Consider the following 18,548-nt stretch of genomic DNA (forward strand, 5'->3'; position numbering starts at 1 on the left):
TTGAAACCCTAACCCCCTTTGTGATATGATGATATTTGGAGATGGGACATTTGGGAAGTAATTAGGGTTAGATGAAGTCATTCATGATGGTGGGGCCTTCATGAGAGGATTAGTTCCCTTATAAGGAGAGGAGACAATGAAATATCTCTCTGTCATGTGAGCATACAGCAAGAATGTGGCTATCAACAAGCCAAGAAGAGAGCTCTCACCAGAACCCAACCATGCTGCCACACTGATCTTGGACTTCCATCCTCCAGAACTGTGAGAAATTAGTGTTTGTTTTTTAAGCCACCCAGTCTATGGCATTATTACAGCAGCCTGAACTAAGACAATATATACGCCTATTTTTTGCTGAAGTGGGGTCTGCCCAGCTCTTGTATTCTCCAACCTTAACACACTTTACAAGGAGTTGCACATCCTCTCCTAATCTACAAAGTTACTGAGGGAGCAGCTATGTTTGAACAAGATGCCCCTGTCCCTCTAAACCCCCACACCTCCTTAGCCCACTGGACCAGCCAATGTCTCTGTCTTGGGGAATTTGAACTGAAAAGTTCAGCCCCAATCAGGGGTGCTTATAAATGGAGCAGATATGGCACAGGAGCTTTTGGCAATGAACATTTTCTGCCAAGTGTATTAGAAATTATAGAAAACTGCTTCTTCAGCCAGATAGATGAAGTGGATTTGCAGAGAAGCAGGAAAAAAGACAGAGGTTTTCATAGGATTTTATCTCTGGTTCCAGAACATCCCTAAGGCCCATCTGCCTCTTGATCTTGTGTTCCTTGAGAATCCTTTGGCTTGAGCTAGCTCATGTAGGCTTCTGTTGCTTAAAACCAAGAGTCCTCATTTACCAGAAAGCATCTACGCTTGGCTGGGGAATAGTCAGAGCCAAAGCACTGTAGGACTCTCCTGAAGGCACATTTCAGGAGGCTTTGCAAAGCCACTTAACAGTATCTTTTGAGCCACATTTACCACTACACATATGAGAGTGAAATTCAAGTTTTGGGGATGACTTTATCATATCCAGACATTCTTCTCACCCCCTATTAAATTTTGAGCTGGTAAATTTTGACCACAACCTAAGTCTTGCATTCATTCTTGCTACCAAGCTTTAGGAAGGAGAATAATGGGTCACAGTCCCTTATCTGAAATTCTTAGGGCCCAATGATTTTGGAATTCAGAATTTTTCAGATTTTTAAAGTATGACCCATATGTTAAAAATTACGTAGCTCTATGAGCAGGGTTTGGGGCTATCCCCTAATCAGACACATTCATATTTTTGTAACAACATGTACAAATACTTTTTTAAATGGGTTAAATCAAAATAACAGTTTCATATCGTTTTCCTGCCAAATAGGTTCCAATCAGCAGAGACCATATTTTACCCTCAAGCGAATTACTAAAAACCTTAAATTGAGAGCTTTATGAACTGTGATCATGGGCCATTACTAACTCCCATTTAATAGATAAGCTCTTTGGTCTCTCTTTATTTAAGTACTTTATTCAAGGTCAAATTGGGATTCAAATCCAGAAAGTCTAGTTCCAAAGGATATAGCCTTAAACTACCACCCCATTCTTACACGCCACTGTTAAATTGCCTCTCCAAATATACTACTAGAGGGTATCAGGCTGGTTCTAGATCTGGAAAACTACATGGAGAAAAATTAAGAGAAATAGAGCTATTTAGCAAAAAGTAGAGAAAGCCAACAAGGAAATGTAATTATTTTCTTCAGATATCTGTCTCCTTCCCAAATTTCTTCCCTAATTCCATTTTTAATAAGAAGACACCAGGGAGGTGACTTCAGCAGCACAGTAGCATGAGATCTCCAGGTCTCTCCCCTTGAAGTTACAACATGTTGGACATTATAATTCAACTAAGAATTTCCTGATCAACACAGAAACATGTCTGAGACATCTCACATTGAGATATCTGAAGGTGGGCATATCTGAGTGAACATTGGAGACAGGACAGGGAGGAAGAAGGACAGAGACAGAAGCTATATGCAGTCCCATGCTCACCTCACCAGCAGACATGATAGCAGGGAAGGGTTGAGATGCAGCATTCAACCAAACAGCAGCAGCCATTGGGCTGAGGGGAGTGTCACACACTGAGGCTGGGCCCAGGGTCAGAGGTAAAAAAGGTATAAAAAGTCACAGTGCTCCAAAGTCCACCAGCACCTGACAAAAGATTTCACAGATGCTAAACATGGCCACTCTATTCCCCTGTGGCCTACCTGGCAGTAAAATCCTCACTTGGCAGTTCCAAAGGGCTGAAAAAAACTTTCTAACCAAAGTGGTGTGTATTCATTCTAACTAAACCCATTAGGAAAAGCAGAACCACAGTTCTGCAAACCTGCTTTCCCCCTCCGACTCATCCTAGTGCAGATGGTAGAGGGTGCAAGGTGAACTCAGAGGACCCTGCCAACAGCTTCTGGCTACAGGAAAGCAGCACAGGGAATACACAGAAGACCTTGGCCACCACTTCCAATCCATTGGAGTGGTGCCCTGAGACTGAGGTGACTAGGTTATAAAGGGAATGCCCACCTCCACAAATACAGCGTGTTTTTCAACAATCAAGGTGACATTGTTCCACAGAGGTCCTGGAAGCCCCAACAATGCAAATAAGAGAAAATAAAAAACTTCTGCTTCAGCTCTGCCTACTGGAAAACAAGGAAAGATAACAAGGAAAGACTTCTACTATCAACCTGTTAATAGTGAAGTGTCAAATACAGCAAACACTCTATTTTGCTGACCTCAATTTATTTGACAGACTTCATATTTAACAGACAAAATTTCCATTGCATATGTCATAAGTAAAAATTAGCACCCTGTTAATTTTAAAATGCTTTAAACCATAATTTGCTTATAATTAAATTAACAGGTTATTTTTTGTTGTTAATTCACTGTTATTTTTAACAAATTTTAGCAAATAGGTTACATGTTGGAAAAAACACTGTAGTAATTTCGTCAACATAAATAAATATTACATATCTACAATTATAGTTTACATATTTAAATCCAAGTCACTGCTAGTAAACAATGTTCAGCGAATGATTAGCACATAATAATACTGCATCATGTGTGGTAATTGGTTCTGTTGTCTCGTGCATGACTTTCTGCAGCAGTTTTAATGCAGTGCAGGCTGATGTTCCCATGTGCACTAAGCCATGCCCCAGCCAGGTGCATGTCTTTACTCCCAGTGACTGGTGAATGCACTCATTTACTAGAGCTATTCAGTATAAATTTTAAAAAACTGTAATACATATAAGAAGCTTTTCTATGAAATTAAACTTTCTATACATACTTAATTACATAAAAGTGTCTACATAAGTAAAAACAGGTTAGCATACACATTTATAAAACTTACTTTATTATATAATGGACTTTTGGCTTTCATGGACACCCTCTCACCCAAATTAGTCTGTTATATCGAGGTTCTACTGTACTTAAAAAGCAGTTTTAATTCCCACAAATGCCCAGACAGGGATATAATCAATCAAGCACAATGAATATCCAAGATAACAAGGGAATTCAGAAAGAAAATGAAAAGTCTGCAGAAAATAAACTTAAGGACATAGAAGAATGTAATTTAAATGACAGAGAATTTAAGATGTCTGTTCTGTAAAAAATAAACAAAATATAAGAAAACTCAGAAAAGCAATTCAATAAACTCAGATGTAAAATAAATGAACAAAAGGAGTACTTCACCAAATAGACTGAAACTATTAAAAAAAAAAATCTGAAATTCTGGAGCTGAAGAACTCAATAAATGAAATGAAAAATGAATTAGTGAGCTTAGGAAACAGAGCACACAAGATGGAGAAAATAATTAGTGACATAGAAGATAGAAATCTGTAAATGACTCAGGTGAAAGAAGAGAGAGAATAGAGTTTAAAAATAAAAACTTTATAAGAACTATCTAACTCTATTAGAAAGAGCAATTTAAGAATAATGGGTATACCAGAAGGAGAAGAGTGGGAGAACGGAACAGAGAGCCTACTTAATAAGTAATCAATGAGAAATTCCCAAACCTATGGAATTCAAGAAGCTAACAGAATACCTAATAATCAGAGTCCAAAAAGGCCTTCTCCGAGACGCATTTTGTTAAAACTGTAAAAAATTAATGACAAAGAAAGAATTCTCAAAGCAGCCAGAGAAAAGAAGACAGTAACCTATAAAGCAAATCCCATTATAATACCGTCAAATTTTTCACCAGAAACTTTAGAAGCTAATAGAGAGTGGAATCAAATATTCAAATTACTGACAGAGCGAAATCACCAGGAGGAGATTCCAAGATGGCGGTGGACTGAGTGGAAGCTACACCACACCCTCAGAATTTCCACCTTGCAGGGCTCTACAGCCTGAGGCTCATTAAGAGAATTGGAATAACTATCCGCCTCTGGGTGCTTTGAGTCTTTGCTAGATCTGTTCTGGACCCAGGGCTTGGAAAAGCAGACCTTGGTGCAGATCTTGGTCTTTCCCAAACACACCCAGCCCCAGCAGAGGAAGCTGCAATCTGTGGATTGCTAAAAGCTTCAAACAGGGTACTCAAGGCCAGTCATAAATTGCATCTGACACTGGCCTGCACCAGAGACCCTCCAAAAAGACTGAGAAGCCTAGCAGATCTACCTAATGCACAGAAATAAACCAAAACAGGCAGCCAAAATGGGGAGACAAAAAACAAACAAACCCCAAATGAAAGAACAAGAGAAGTCTCCAGAAAAAGAGCCAGATGAAATGGAGATAAGCAATCTCTCAGATATAGAGTTCAGAATACTGATTGTAAGGATGCTCAACAGCATGAAAAAAGATATGGAAACTATGAAAAATTACCAGTCAGAAACGAAGAATGACATAGCAGAAATAAAGAATACACTGGAAGGAATAAACAGCAGATTAGAGGAAGCTGAGAATCAGATCAGTGAATTAGAAGACAGGGTAGAAATACTCAATCAGACACCCCCAAAAAAAACACAATTAAAAAACAGGAGGATAGTCTAAAGGAGCTGTGGGACAGCAAAAACATAACAATATTCATATTATAGGAGTGCCAGAGGAGGTCGAGAGTAAGCAGGGGTTAGAGAACCTATTTGATGAAACAGTGGCAGAAAACTTCCCTAACCTGGTCAAGGAAAAAGGCACACAAGTTCTGGAGGCTCAGAGAGTCCCAAGCAAGAAGAATCCAAAGAGGTCCATGCCCAGGCACATCATAATTAAAATGCCAAGAATCCAAGGCAAAGAGAAAATCTTAAAGGAAGCTAGAGAAAAGCAATCTGTTACCTACGAAGGAGTCCCCATAAGGCTGTCATCTGACTTCTCATCAGAAACTCTACAGGCCAGAAGGGAATGGCATGAAGTATTCAAGGTAATGCAAAACAAGGATCTGAAACCAAGACTACTCTATCCAGCAAGATTATCAGTCAAGCTGAATGGTGAAATAAGGAGCTTCCCAGAAAAAAATAAAAAGGCTAAAAGACTTTATCACTACAAAACCAGCATTATAGGAAATGTTAAAGGGACTAGAATTAGAAGTAGAAATAAAAAGAATGAGAAACATAGGTATAAAAAAACAAAATATCAGTAGATAACTATCTTTCAATAAAAACCTTAAATGTACATGGATTAAATGCCCCAATAAAAGCATATAGGGTGGCTGAATGGATAAGAAAACATGATCCAAATATATGCTGTCTACAAGAGACCCACCTCAGAACAAATGACTCACACAGGATGAGAGTGAAGGAATGGAAAAAATATTTTCCATGCAAATGGAAATGAAAAAAAAGCTGGGGTAGCAATTCTCATATCGGACAAAATTGTCTTCAAAATGAAGACCATAACGAGAGACAAGAAAGGTCACTACATAATACTAAAAGGATCAATCCAACAAGAGGATATAACCCTGATAAACATATATGCACCCAATATAGGAGCACCTAAATTTATAAAATAAAACCTTCTAGAGGACATTAAGGGAGAGATCAACAGCAATATAGTCATACTAGGGGACTTTAACACCCCACTGACTTCACTGCATAGGTCTTCCAGACAAAAAATCAACAAGGAAACAGTGATTCTAAATGACACGCTAGATCAGATGGATTTAATTGACATTTACAGAACATTTCACCCCAAAGCTGCAGAATATGCATTCCTCTCAAGTGCACATGGGACATTCTCAAAGATAGACGACATGTTAGGACACAAAACATGTCTCTACAAGTTCAAGAAGATTGAAATCATATCAAGCATCTTCTCAGATCACAGTGGCATGAAATTAGAAATCAACTACAATAAAAATACTGAAAAACATTTAAACACCTGGGGGTTGAAAACATGTTTTTAAACAATGAATGGATTACCAAAGAGATCAAGAAAGAAATCAAAAACTTCCTGGAAACAAATGAAAATGAACACACAACTCCAAATCCATGGGATACAATGAAAGCAGTCCTGAGAGGGAAGTTCATAGCGCCACAAGCCTACCTCAAAAAACAAAAAAAACTTCTAATAGACTCTCTAACCCTACAACTTAAAAACTTAGAAAGAGAACAACAAGAAAATCCCAGAGTAAGTAGAAGGAAAGAAATAATAAAGATCAGAGCAGAAATAAATGACATAGAGACTAAAAAAATCACACAAAGAATCAATGAAATCAAGAGCTGTTTCTTTGAAAAGGTAAACAAGATTGATGAACCTTTAGCCAGACTCATCAAGAACCGTAGAGGACTCAAATAAATAAAATCAGAAATGAAAGAGATGAAATAACTGACCCAACAGAAATACAAAGGATTGTAAGAAAATACTATGAACAACTATATGCCACCAAACTGGACAACCAGTTTGGATGAAATTTATCCATTTCAACGGGATGAAATGGATAAATTCCTAAAAAATACAACCTTCCAAAACTCAATCAAGAAGAGTCAGAAAGTCTAAATAAGCTGATAAATGCTGATGAGTTTCAAGCAGTAATCAAAGGGCTCCCAGCACACAAAAGCCCTTGCCCGGATGGCCTCACAGGGGAGTTTTACCAAACATTCAAAGAATTAACATCTATCCTCCTCAAACTATTTCAAAAAATCCAAGAGGAAGGAACACTTCCAAACTCTTTTTATGAGGCCAGCATTAGCCTAATTCCAAAACCAGATAAAGATACTACAAAGAAAGAGAATTACAGGCCAATATCCCTGATGAACATAGATGCTAAAATCCTCAACAAAATATTAGCAAATTGGATCCAGCAATATATTAAAAAGATCATACAACATGACCAAGTGGTTTTTATTCCAGGGACACAAGGCTGGTACAATATTTGCAAATCAATAAATGTGATATATCACATAAACAAATTGAAAGACAAAAATCACATGATCATATCAATAGATGCAGAAAAAGCATTTGATAACATCCAACACCCATTTTTGATAAAAACTCTCAGCAAAGTGGGAATAGAGGGATCATACCTCAACACAATAAAGGCCATATATGACAAATCTACAGCCCTTATCATATTCAATGGGCAAAAACTAAAACCATTTCCCCTCAGGACAGGAACAAGACAGGGGTGTCCACTTTCACCATTCTTATTCAACATATTACTGGAAGTCCTAGCCACAGTCATCAGACAAGAAGAAAGCATAAAAGGCATCCAAATTGGAAAGGAAGAAACAAAATTGTCATTATTTGCAGATGACATGATATTATACATAGAGAATCCTAAAGACTCCACCAAAAAACTACTAGATTTTAATAAATGAATTCAGCAAGGTAGGAGGATACAAAATTAACACCCAGAATTCAATGGCATTTTAATACACTAATAATGAACTCTCAGAAAGAGAAACTAAAAAAAAAAAAAAAAAAATCCCATTTACCATTGCAACTAAAAAATAAGATACCTAGGAATAAACTTAACCAAAGATGTAAAAGACTGGTACATGGAAAACTACAAGACACTGAAAAAAGAAATAGAAGAAGATATAAACAAATGAAAAAATATACCATATTCCTGGATTGGAAGAAGTAACATCATTAAAATGTCCATACTACCCAAAGCAATCTATAAATTCAGTGCAATCCCTATTAAGACACCAAAAGCATATTTCACAGATTTAGAACAAACATTTCAAAAACTTATATGGAACCAAAAAACACCCTGAATAGCCACAGCAATCTTGAGGGAGAAGAACAAACTTGGAGGGATCACAACACCAGATATCAAGTTATACTACAAAGCCACTGTAATCAAAACAGCCTGGTACTGGCACAAGAAGAGACATATAGCTCAGTGGAACAAAACAGAGAATCCAGAAATTGACCCATGCCATTATGGTCAATTAATATTTGAAAAAGGAGGCAAGACCATACAATGGAGTAAGGACAGTCTTTTTAATAAATGGTGTTGGGAATATTGGACAGATATATGCAAAAAAATGAAACTAGATCACCAACTTACACCATACACAAAAGTAAATTCAAAATGGGTAAAGGACTTAAATGTAAGACATGAAACCATAAAAATCCTAGAGGAAAACATAGGCAGCAAAATCTCAGACATCTCTTGTAACAATATGTTTTGCTGATACATCTCCTAAGGCAAGGATACTAAGGAGAAAATAAACAAATGGGACTACATCAAAATAAAATGCTTCTGCACAACAACAACAACAAAAAAACATTTACAAAATGAAAAGGGAGCCCACTGTATGGGAGAACATATTTGCCAACAACACGTCTGATAAAGGTTAATATCCAAAATCTATAAGGAACTCATACAACTTAACAAAAGGAAGACAAACAATCCAATTGAAAAATGGGCAAAGAACCTAAATAGGCACTTCTCCAAAGAGGACATACAATGGCTAAGAGACATATGAAAAAACGCTCAATGTCGCTAATCATCAGAGAGATGCAAATTAAAACCACAATGAGGTATCATTTCACACCAGTAAGAATGGCTGCCATCAACAAATCAACACACTACAAGTGCTGACAAGGGTGTGGAGAAAAGGGCACCCTAGTACACTGCTGGTGGGAATGCAGACTGGTGCAACCACTATGAAAAGCAGTATGGAGTTTCCTCAAAAAATTAAAAATTGAACTGCCATTTGACCCAGTGGTCCCACTTCTAGGAATATATCCTAAAGAACCCAAAACACCAATCACAAAGAACTTATGCACCCCTATGTTCATAGCCATGCAATTTACAATAGCTAAGATCAGGAAACAGCCCAAGTGCCCATCGTAGGTGATTGCATAAAAAAGCTGTGGCACATTTACACCATTGAATACTATGCAGGTCTAAAGAGAAAGGAATTTTTATCCTTTGGCACAGCATGGAGGGAGCTAGAAAGTATTGTGCTAAATGAAATAAGCCAGTCAGAGAAAAACAAGTACCACATGATCTCACTTATATGTGGAATATAATAAACAAAATAAACTGATGAACAAAGTGGATCCTGAGACATAGAAGCATGAAACAGATGGAGGGATCTCAGAGGGAAGGCAGGGAGGGGGGAGTGGGTGGGAAGAAATTAATCAAAGAACTTACATGTTTATAAGCATAACCTCATGGACACAAACATTGTTATGGGGAAAGCCTGGGGGTGGGGTGGAAGGGATCAATGGGGATAAAAAGGGGATATCTGTAATATTTTCAACAATAAAGATAAAGAAACTTGAAAAGAAAAAAAAGAAAAGAAAAGAAAAGGGAAAAATAAATCACCAGCCAAGAATAATATGCCCAGCAAAGTTATCCTTTAGATATGAAGGAGAAATAAGGGCTTTTCCAGACATACAGAAGCTGGGGGAATTTACCACCACAAGACCTGCATTAAAAGAAACACTGAAGGGTGGTGCTCTTCTATTACCTGGAAAAAAAAGGTAAAAGGATACAAAAGTATGGGTAAGATGGAAACTGCAACCCTTGTTCAGAATAGGGTATTGACATTTAAATATAGCATAAAGGCTAAAGGAGGCAAAAACATTTTTTAAAAAAAGGAAGATAATAACTACTGCAATTTGGAAATAAACTCACAGCATAAATAGGGATAATTCATGTCAACAAAAACATAAAGAGGGAAAGGGTAAAGGACAGAACTTGCACAGTTTAATGGAGACAAATGCAGTCAGAAGAAAAAGGCTACCGTATACATGAAACTTTCTTTTGCATTAACATAATGGTAAACACACAAAATCTAGAGCTGAGACATATAATGTAAAAAGAAAAAAAGGAAACAGAGGAGAGAAATCATAAAATAGTACCAAACTAAAATAACAGACAAAAAACACAATGGAAAAGAAACAATGGAGGCACAGAGCTACCAGAAAACAAAAGATAAAATAGCTATAGGAAATTATCTTATATTAATAATCACCCTAAATGTAAGTGGACTGAAATTACCAATTAAAAGGCATAGAGCCATGGAGTCTATCAAAAAGACAAAACCCCACTATTTGCTGCCTTCAGGAGACACATTTCAGCTGCAAGGACAAACAGACTCAAAGTGAAAAGGAGAAAAATGATTCTCCAAGCAAATGGCATCCAGAAAAAAGCAGGTGCAGCCATACTTATATCTGACTGAATAGATTTCAAAATAAAAAAGGTAACAAGAGACAAAGATGGACATTTTATAATGATGAAGGGGACAATACATCAAGAAGACATAATACATTAATATATATGCACCCAACATGGGAGCACTGAAATATATAAAACAACTACTAATGGAACTAAAGGGGGAAACTGACAAAAATACAATTATGGCAGGGAACCTAAATACTCCATTGACAGCTATGGCTAGACCATCAAAACAGAAAATCAGAAAATATCAGCCTTAAATGACACATTAGACCAAGTGGAGGTAATCAATATTTACAAAGCTTTTTATTCCAGAAAACAAGAATACACATTCTTCTCTAGTGCACATGGAAATTCTTAAGGATAGGCCATATGTTGGGACACAAAACTAGACTCAACAAATTTAATATTGAAATCATACCAACCATATTCTCCAACCACAATGCTTTGAAATTGGAAATCAGCTGCAAAAAAAAAGCAGGAAAAAACAAAAATAAGTGGAGATTTAACAACATGCTACTCAACAACAAATGGGTCAAAGAAGAACTAAAAGAAGAGAGGAAAAGATACATAGAGACAAATGAGAATGACAATATGACATATAAAAAATTTTGCGATATAGCCTGGCTGGCATGACTCGGTGGTTAAGTGTTGACCTAGGAACCAGGAGGTCACAGTTCGATTCCCAGTCAGGGCACATGCTGGGGTTGCCAGTTCAATCCCCAGTAAGGGGCATGCAGGAGGCAGCCAATCAATGACTCTCTCTCAACATTGATGTTTCTATCTCTCTCTCCCTCTTCCCCCCTCCCTCTCTCTGGAAATCAACAAAAACATATTTAAAAAATTTTTGTGATACAAAAAAGTGGCAATAAGAGGGAATTTATATCACCACAGGTCTACTTCAAGAAACAAGAAAAATCTCAAACAACCTAACATAGCACCTTAAAAAAACAAAAAACAGAAGAACAAAGGAAGCCCAAATGAAGGAAATAATAAAAATTAGAGCAGAATTGAATAAAATAGAGAACAAAAAGGCAATAGAAAAAATTAATGCAACAAAGAACTGGTTATTTGAAATAATAAATAAAATTGGCAAACCTCTGGCTAGGCTCACTAAAGAAAAAAGAGAAAAAACTCAAATAAACAAAATCATAAATAAAAAAGAAGTCATAACAGACACTACAGAAATACAAAGGATGCTACAAGAATACTATGAAAGATTTATATGTGGAATCTAATGAACAAAATAAACTAACAAAATAGACTCATAGATATGTAGAACAGACTGACAGCTATCAGAGGGGAGGGAGGTTGGGGCCTGGGTGAAAAAAGGTGAAGGGATTAATAAAAGAAAAAAATACTCAAAACTCATAGACACAGACAAAAATATGGTGATTACCAGAGGGAAACGGTGTGGGGGGGGTTAAAACAGGGTGAAGGGGGGATAAATGATGATGGAAGGAGACTTGACTTGAGGTGGTGAACATACAATACAATATACAGATAATGTATTATACAATTGTACACCTGAAATTTTATTAATCAATGTCATCCCAATAAATCCAATAAAATTTTTTAAAAGAAAAGAAGAAGAAAGGCCACCAAATTCAATAACCTAGAAGAAATAAACAAGTTCTCAGAAATACATAACCTTCCTAAGCTGAGTCATGAAGACTGGAAAATCTAAACAGACCAATCAACAGTAAGGAAATTGAGTCTCAAAAAGTAAAGTCCAAGACCAGGTGCTTCACTGGTGAATTCTACCAAACATTCAAAGAAAAATTAATATCTGTCCTTCTCAAACTCTTCTAAAACATTGAAGAGGAGGCAGTACTTCTGAACTCATTTTATGAGGCCAGCATTACCCTGACACCAAAACCAGTCAAGGAAAACACAAAAAAGAAAATTACAGACCAGTATCTCTGACAAATATAGATGGAAAATTTTTAACTAAATACTAGCAAATTGAGTACTACAATACATTAAAAAGATTATCACTGAATCATTTCAGGGGCACAGGATGATTTGACATATGAAAATCAATCAATGTGATACACCACATTAATAAAATAAAGGATAAAATTATATGACCATATCAATAGATGCAGAAAAAGCATTTGACAAAATACACCATCCACTCATAAATAAAACAGTCACTGAAATGGGTATAGAAAGAAAGTACCTCAACATAATAAAGGCCATGTATGACAAACCCTCAACTAATATTATACTCAATGGTGAAAAATTGAAAGTTTCCCTTTTAAGATCAGACTCAAGACAAGGATGTCCATTCTCACTACTGTTATTCAACAGTACTAGAAGTCCTAGCCAGAGTAATCAGGCAAAATAAAGAAATAAAGGGCATCTAAATTGGGAATGAAGAAGTAAAATCGTCACTTTTTGCAGATGACATGATTCTTTATATAGAAAACCCTAAAGACTCCACATACACACACACACACACACGCACACACACACAAAACCCACACCAAAAAACCCCTGAAACTATTAGAAACAATAAACAAATACAGTAAAGTTTTAGGATACAAAAATCAATGTAAATAGGATCTATACACAGAAAATTAAAAGACATATTAAAAAAACTGAAGACACAAAGAAATGGAACAGTATTTCATGTTCATGGATTGGAAAAATCAACATAGTTAAGATGACCATATTACCTAAAGCAACATACAGATTTAATGCAATTCCCATAAAAGTCCCAATGGCATTTTTCAAAGAAATAGAACAAAAAATAATCAAATTTGTATGGAACTACAAAAGTCCCTCGAATAGTCAAATCAGTCCTGAGGAAAAAAGAACAAAACCAAAAGTATCACATTCCCTGACTTCAAATTATACTACAGTTATGACAATCAAAACAGTATGGTATTGGCAGAAAAACAGACACAGACCAATGGAACAGATTTCAGAGCCCAGAAATAAACCCACGTGTATACTGGCAGATAATTTTCAACAAAGAAGCCTAAAACATACAACGTGAAAAAGAAGGCTCTTCAATAGTGGTGTTGGGAAAATTAGAAAGCTTGCAAAAGAATGAAACTAAACTGCTATTTGACACCTTACACGAAAGTTAAATGAAAATGGATCAAAGACATAATAAATATAAGACTTGAAATAACAAAATATGTTACAGAAAACATAGCTTCTAAAGGTATGGACCTTTGTCTCCAAGAAGATTTTATGAATTTGACCCCAAAGGCAAAAGAAGTAAAAGCAATAATAAAAGAATGGAAGTACATCAAACCAAAAAGCTTCTTACACAGCAAAAGAAACCATCAATAAATCAAAAAGGCAACCAACCAAATGGGAGAAGATATTTGCAAACAATACCTACAGTAAGGGGCTAATACCTCAAATCTATAAAGAACTCATACAACTCCAAAACAACAACAAAAATTCTGTTAGAAAATGGGCAGAGTACCTGAACAGTTTTCCCAAGAAGACATGCAAATGGCCAATAGATATTTGAAAAGGTGCTCATTTTCATTACTTATAAGGGAAATGCAAATCAAAACCACAATGAGATACTACCTCCCACCTGTTCAATGGCTATTATCAGCAAGACAAGTAATAACAAGTGTTGGAGACAATGTAGAGAAAAAGGAACCCTCATTCACTGCTGGTGGGAATGTAAATTGGTACGGCAACTATGGACAAGAGTATGGAAGATCCTAAAAAAATTAAGAATATAGATACCATATGACCCAGCAACCCTTCTTTTGGGTATCTACCCCCCCAAAATTAAAAACATTTATTTGTAAAGATATACCTCTATTTTCATGGCAGTATTATTCACAGTAGCTAAGGCATGGAAACAACCTGAGTACCTTTTGATGGATTATTGGATAAAGAAGATGTGGTACATATATGCAGTGGAATACTACTGAGCCATAAGAAAAAATGAAATACTGACATCTGCAACAACAAGGGGGGACCTTGAGAATATCATGCTAAGTGAAATAAGTCAGGTGGAAAAAGACAAGAACCATATGATTTTATTCATATGTAGGATATAAAACAGAAAGCAACAAACAAACAAACAAAACAAACTCATAGACACATAAACAATGGCGGTTACCAGAGGGGAAGAGAAGTGGGGAGAGATTGAAGAGGGTAAAGGGGGTAAAAAGTGGCGAAGGAAGGAGACTAGGGTTTGGGTGGTGTGCACACAATGGATTATATAGATGATGTATTATAGAACTGTAAGCTTGAAACATAATCCTATTAACCAATGTCATCTTAATACATTTAATTTTAAAAAAGGATATTGGGCTACTGAGAACACTGGGAGCAACTTCAAGGGGAAAGAGGTTCTGAGTTTCTGGGAGACAGGAGATGAGAGGTATTTGTAGAATGAGCAGAGGACACCCCCAGTCTCTGCCTAAGTAAAGCAGAGGAAAGGTATGAATGAGTTGGCTGTCTGTCAACAGCCTTAGGTCTTTATCTTTTAGCTTATTCATTCATCAAATGCTCATTGGGTGTCTACCCTGTGTACATTGTGCTCAGGGTTGGGAAATGCCAGAGAACAGACTGCTTCTGGCTGCCTCTCTGATATTGGATCATCTCTCCCCCTCCTGCTAAATGCAGCCACACTGGCCTTTCTGTACCACAATCCCTCCCAGATCTTTTCCCCATAAGGCTCTTTGCACCTGCAGTTCCCCCATCCCTGGCATTCTCTGCTTCCCTTTCATCATATTGCTAAACTTATACATCATTTCCTCAGTGAGAGTGGCCCTAACCACTCAATCTATGTCACCACCTAGTCACTTGCTCCCACATCACCTTAATTTTCATCTTTGCACTTATTGGTATCTGATTTTTTCTCCCAATTTTTGTTTACTTTCTCTCCCTGTTGAATTTAGCTTTATGAGATCAGGAACCTCATCTGTTTTGAAGTCTGCTATATGAGGAAATGTTTTGAATAATGCCTAGCAATTAGCCTATAAATATTTATCAAATAGACTAATACACAAGCAATTATGCTTCCATTTTGGGGACTGTATCAGTTTTGTGTTTTGGAAAGCCTGTGGTTTGTAAACTAGAGAAAATGTAATGATTTGCATGATTGAGGTGGCTCGGTGTACAGCAGCATCCAATCTTCCCTTCTTTAATAATAGAACTCCAGATGGAGTTTACTTCTACCAGCATCCTTTACAGCATGAATTTGGTCAATGGGATGTGGGTGGAAAAAACAAGATGTGCCATTTCTGAGTCATCCCCTTAGATGCTGCCCCTGGCCCTTTCCCCCTTCCTGCTACCTAGATGACGTCAAGATCTAAAGCAACCACTTTGGACGCAAAGATGGAAATTGTATGGTGAGAATGACAGAACTGTCTTGCCAGCCTTGTACAGCTTACCCCTGGACTATTGCGTAGAGAAAAATAAGCTTCCATTTTATTTAAGCTATTGTATTAGGGGGTTTCTTAGATACAACAACTAGGCTGGTATTCTGACTAATAAGTTTTTAAGTCTCTTTCATCAACTTAGGGTGTTCTTGCTTCACTTGGTCTGCCTCTGCCAGGAACTACTACCCAAATACTACCTCTATATTTTTCAATGTTCATCCTTGCCATTTTTCAAGTTAGTTTCCGTGTCCCATAACATAGTGCATTTGTAACCTTTCTCTTGCAGAAAGGAAAAGGAAACACATTTAGTGAATGTGTACTAGGAGCCAATTACTATGCTAAATGCCTTGCCTATAATATCTTCCTTAATTCTCCCAATAGATCTGTGAATCCAATATCATTATTTTGATTTTTAAATAAGAAATAGGTTCAGAGGTTATATATCTTATCCAAGGTCACACAGCTACTAAGTGGGAGAGTGAGGCTTTGAACCCACACGATATCCACCTTGGCTCTTTCCACCACTCTATACATATAAGGTGGAATGCCCAGTGACTGGGGGCTTGCATTTTGGCGTTTAGATTTGTTTTTCTTTCGGCTATACCTGATTTCATTCATGTAATCGCATGACTTTTACTTCATAGCTGGCTGACATCTTTATCCAACACTCCTACCCTTACAGCCTGTTTGTTTGTTTTTATCAATTGTGGTAAAATATTCATAACATAAATTTTACCATTTAGCTAATTTTTAAGTGTGCAGTTTAGTGGCATTAAGTGCATTCACATTATTGTACAACCATTCACCACTATCCATCTCCAAAAGTTTTCCATCATCCTTGAAAAAATATGGGATACTTCATGAATCTATGCATCATCCTTGCACAGGGCCCATGCTAATTTTCTCTTTATTGTTTCAATTTTCATATTAATGCTGCCCAAGCAAGCACAGGGGAATATGTTTAAGTCACTGGGTCCTGCGTTCGATGTTTAAGTCACTGGATTTCGAATTCTTGGCTCCTCTCCCCTTTTTCTCTTCCCTTCTGTGATCTGCTGCCTGCTGCTTAGTAATGAAATGGAGTGTCCTACTCATAGAAGTGCCTGTTCAGAGTCATGATCAGGAGGAAGGGGAAATAAACATGATTTTCTGTAAAACAGCCTGGCTTGGATCTTACTTCACTCCCTGTCCAACCAAGCCCCAGGAGTCTGAGCAAGGAAACAAGATTTACAAACTGCCTAATTCAAATCTGAAATGTTTTGACGTTTCTTAGTCCTTCAAATGATGAGTTCGTGACTTGGATTTGCTCTAATTTGAGGCCATTGAAGTGAGACTCAGAGTTGTAGGGCTGGAAGAAGATGGGAGTCATTGGGTCCTGCCCCTCAGCTCACAAATGAGACCACTGAGGCTTCAATCAGGCAGGAATCCTGACCTTGCCCAAAGCTCTCTCCACCTTGACATCTGCTGGTGAGCCTCACCCAATACCAACCCTAATCCTCTTAAGTCCACTGCAACACCCTTCTCTCCCTAAAAGCCTTTTAAAAGTCTATTTAATAGCTTCAAGCCCCATCAGCTCCTCACAACAGGGCCCTTTGATCCCTTGTGGGCTCTAGGCCAGGGCTTCGGGGGTGCTAGAAGTCCTTTAAAAAACAGCGCTGTCATAGGTGGTGTGCTTTGCCACCCAGATCCCCAGGTCAGGGCTGCAGGATTTGCTCTCTCAGCTGCTGGGAATGTTATTGGCTAACCACCCGCAGCAACCAGTCCTCTCTGAATGGCCTCTTCCCAGAGCAGCCTGCATCCAGGGACTAGTGCCCCATCACTGGACTACATTAAGGGTCATCCTTAGTCCAAGCCCTCTATGAGTCTGCTGAAGCCAGTTAGAAGGACCCTGCACCCAGCTCCTCCATCTGAACACTTTGGCTCTTTCCCCTCCCTGAACTGGTGCCAACCCAGTTGCTCTCCTAATAAAACTCCTGCACACTAATCGCCTGTCAGAAACTGCCACCTGGGAAGGTGACCTGCCACAGCTTGGAAATAAAAACAGTAATGAGGAAGTTTTAGTAAACAGTAATGGAGTCCTTGCTTGTTTGGCTCAGTGATTAGAGCGTCAGCCTGTGAACTGAAGGGTCCTGGGTTCGATTCCGGCCTAGGGCATGTACCTCAGCTGCAGGCCCGATCCCTGGCCCTGGTCGGGAGACATGTGGTAGGCAACCAGCTGATGTGTCTCTCTCACCCTTCCACTCTCTAAAACTCAATAAAAACATTTTTAAAAAACCCAGCAATGGACATATGACATGTATGTCAACTCCATTAACTGTTCACTTTAGTACTCATAAACATTTAAAGGGTCATTACCTTTAATAACAAACTTTACATTAAAATTTCTCATTTTACATAAATTCTCAGCTTATATATAACAGTTGCTTAGAAATCATAGTTACTTATAAATTAAATGTAGTACAGCCACATAATTTCAAAAGCAAAATTATTAGACTAATAGTATGAAATTGCTATTATGTAACTGTTTTTTGGTCTTTAAAAATGGCTATCACATATGGTTCAACATAATTTCCTGCCAAAAATATTTACCAAAAAATTTTAAT

At 37.5% G+C, this 18,548-nt stretch overlaps 1 non-coding gene across 1 annotated transcript; it reads right to left on the minus strand.

Annotated features, from left to right (window-relative positions):
• Positions 1 to 16,790: 16,790 nt before the first annotated feature.
• On the minus strand, positions 16,791 to 16,897 carry LOC148092245 (U6 spliceosomal RNA). The gene has a single exon (XR_015715242.1). It is a non-coding gene; the product is annotated as a U6 spliceosomal RNA (small nuclear RNA).
• Between the last annotated feature and the right edge of the window lie 1,651 nt (positions 16,898 to 18,548).

This window comes from Miniopterus natalensis, chromosome 10 (assembly GCF_054644295.1).
Source record: "Miniopterus natalensis isolate mMinNat1 chromosome 10, mMinNat1.hap1, whole genome shotgun sequence".
In the NCBI taxonomy this organism is placed as follows: domain Eukaryota; kingdom Metazoa; phylum Chordata; class Mammalia; order Chiroptera; family Miniopteridae; genus Miniopterus; species Miniopterus natalensis.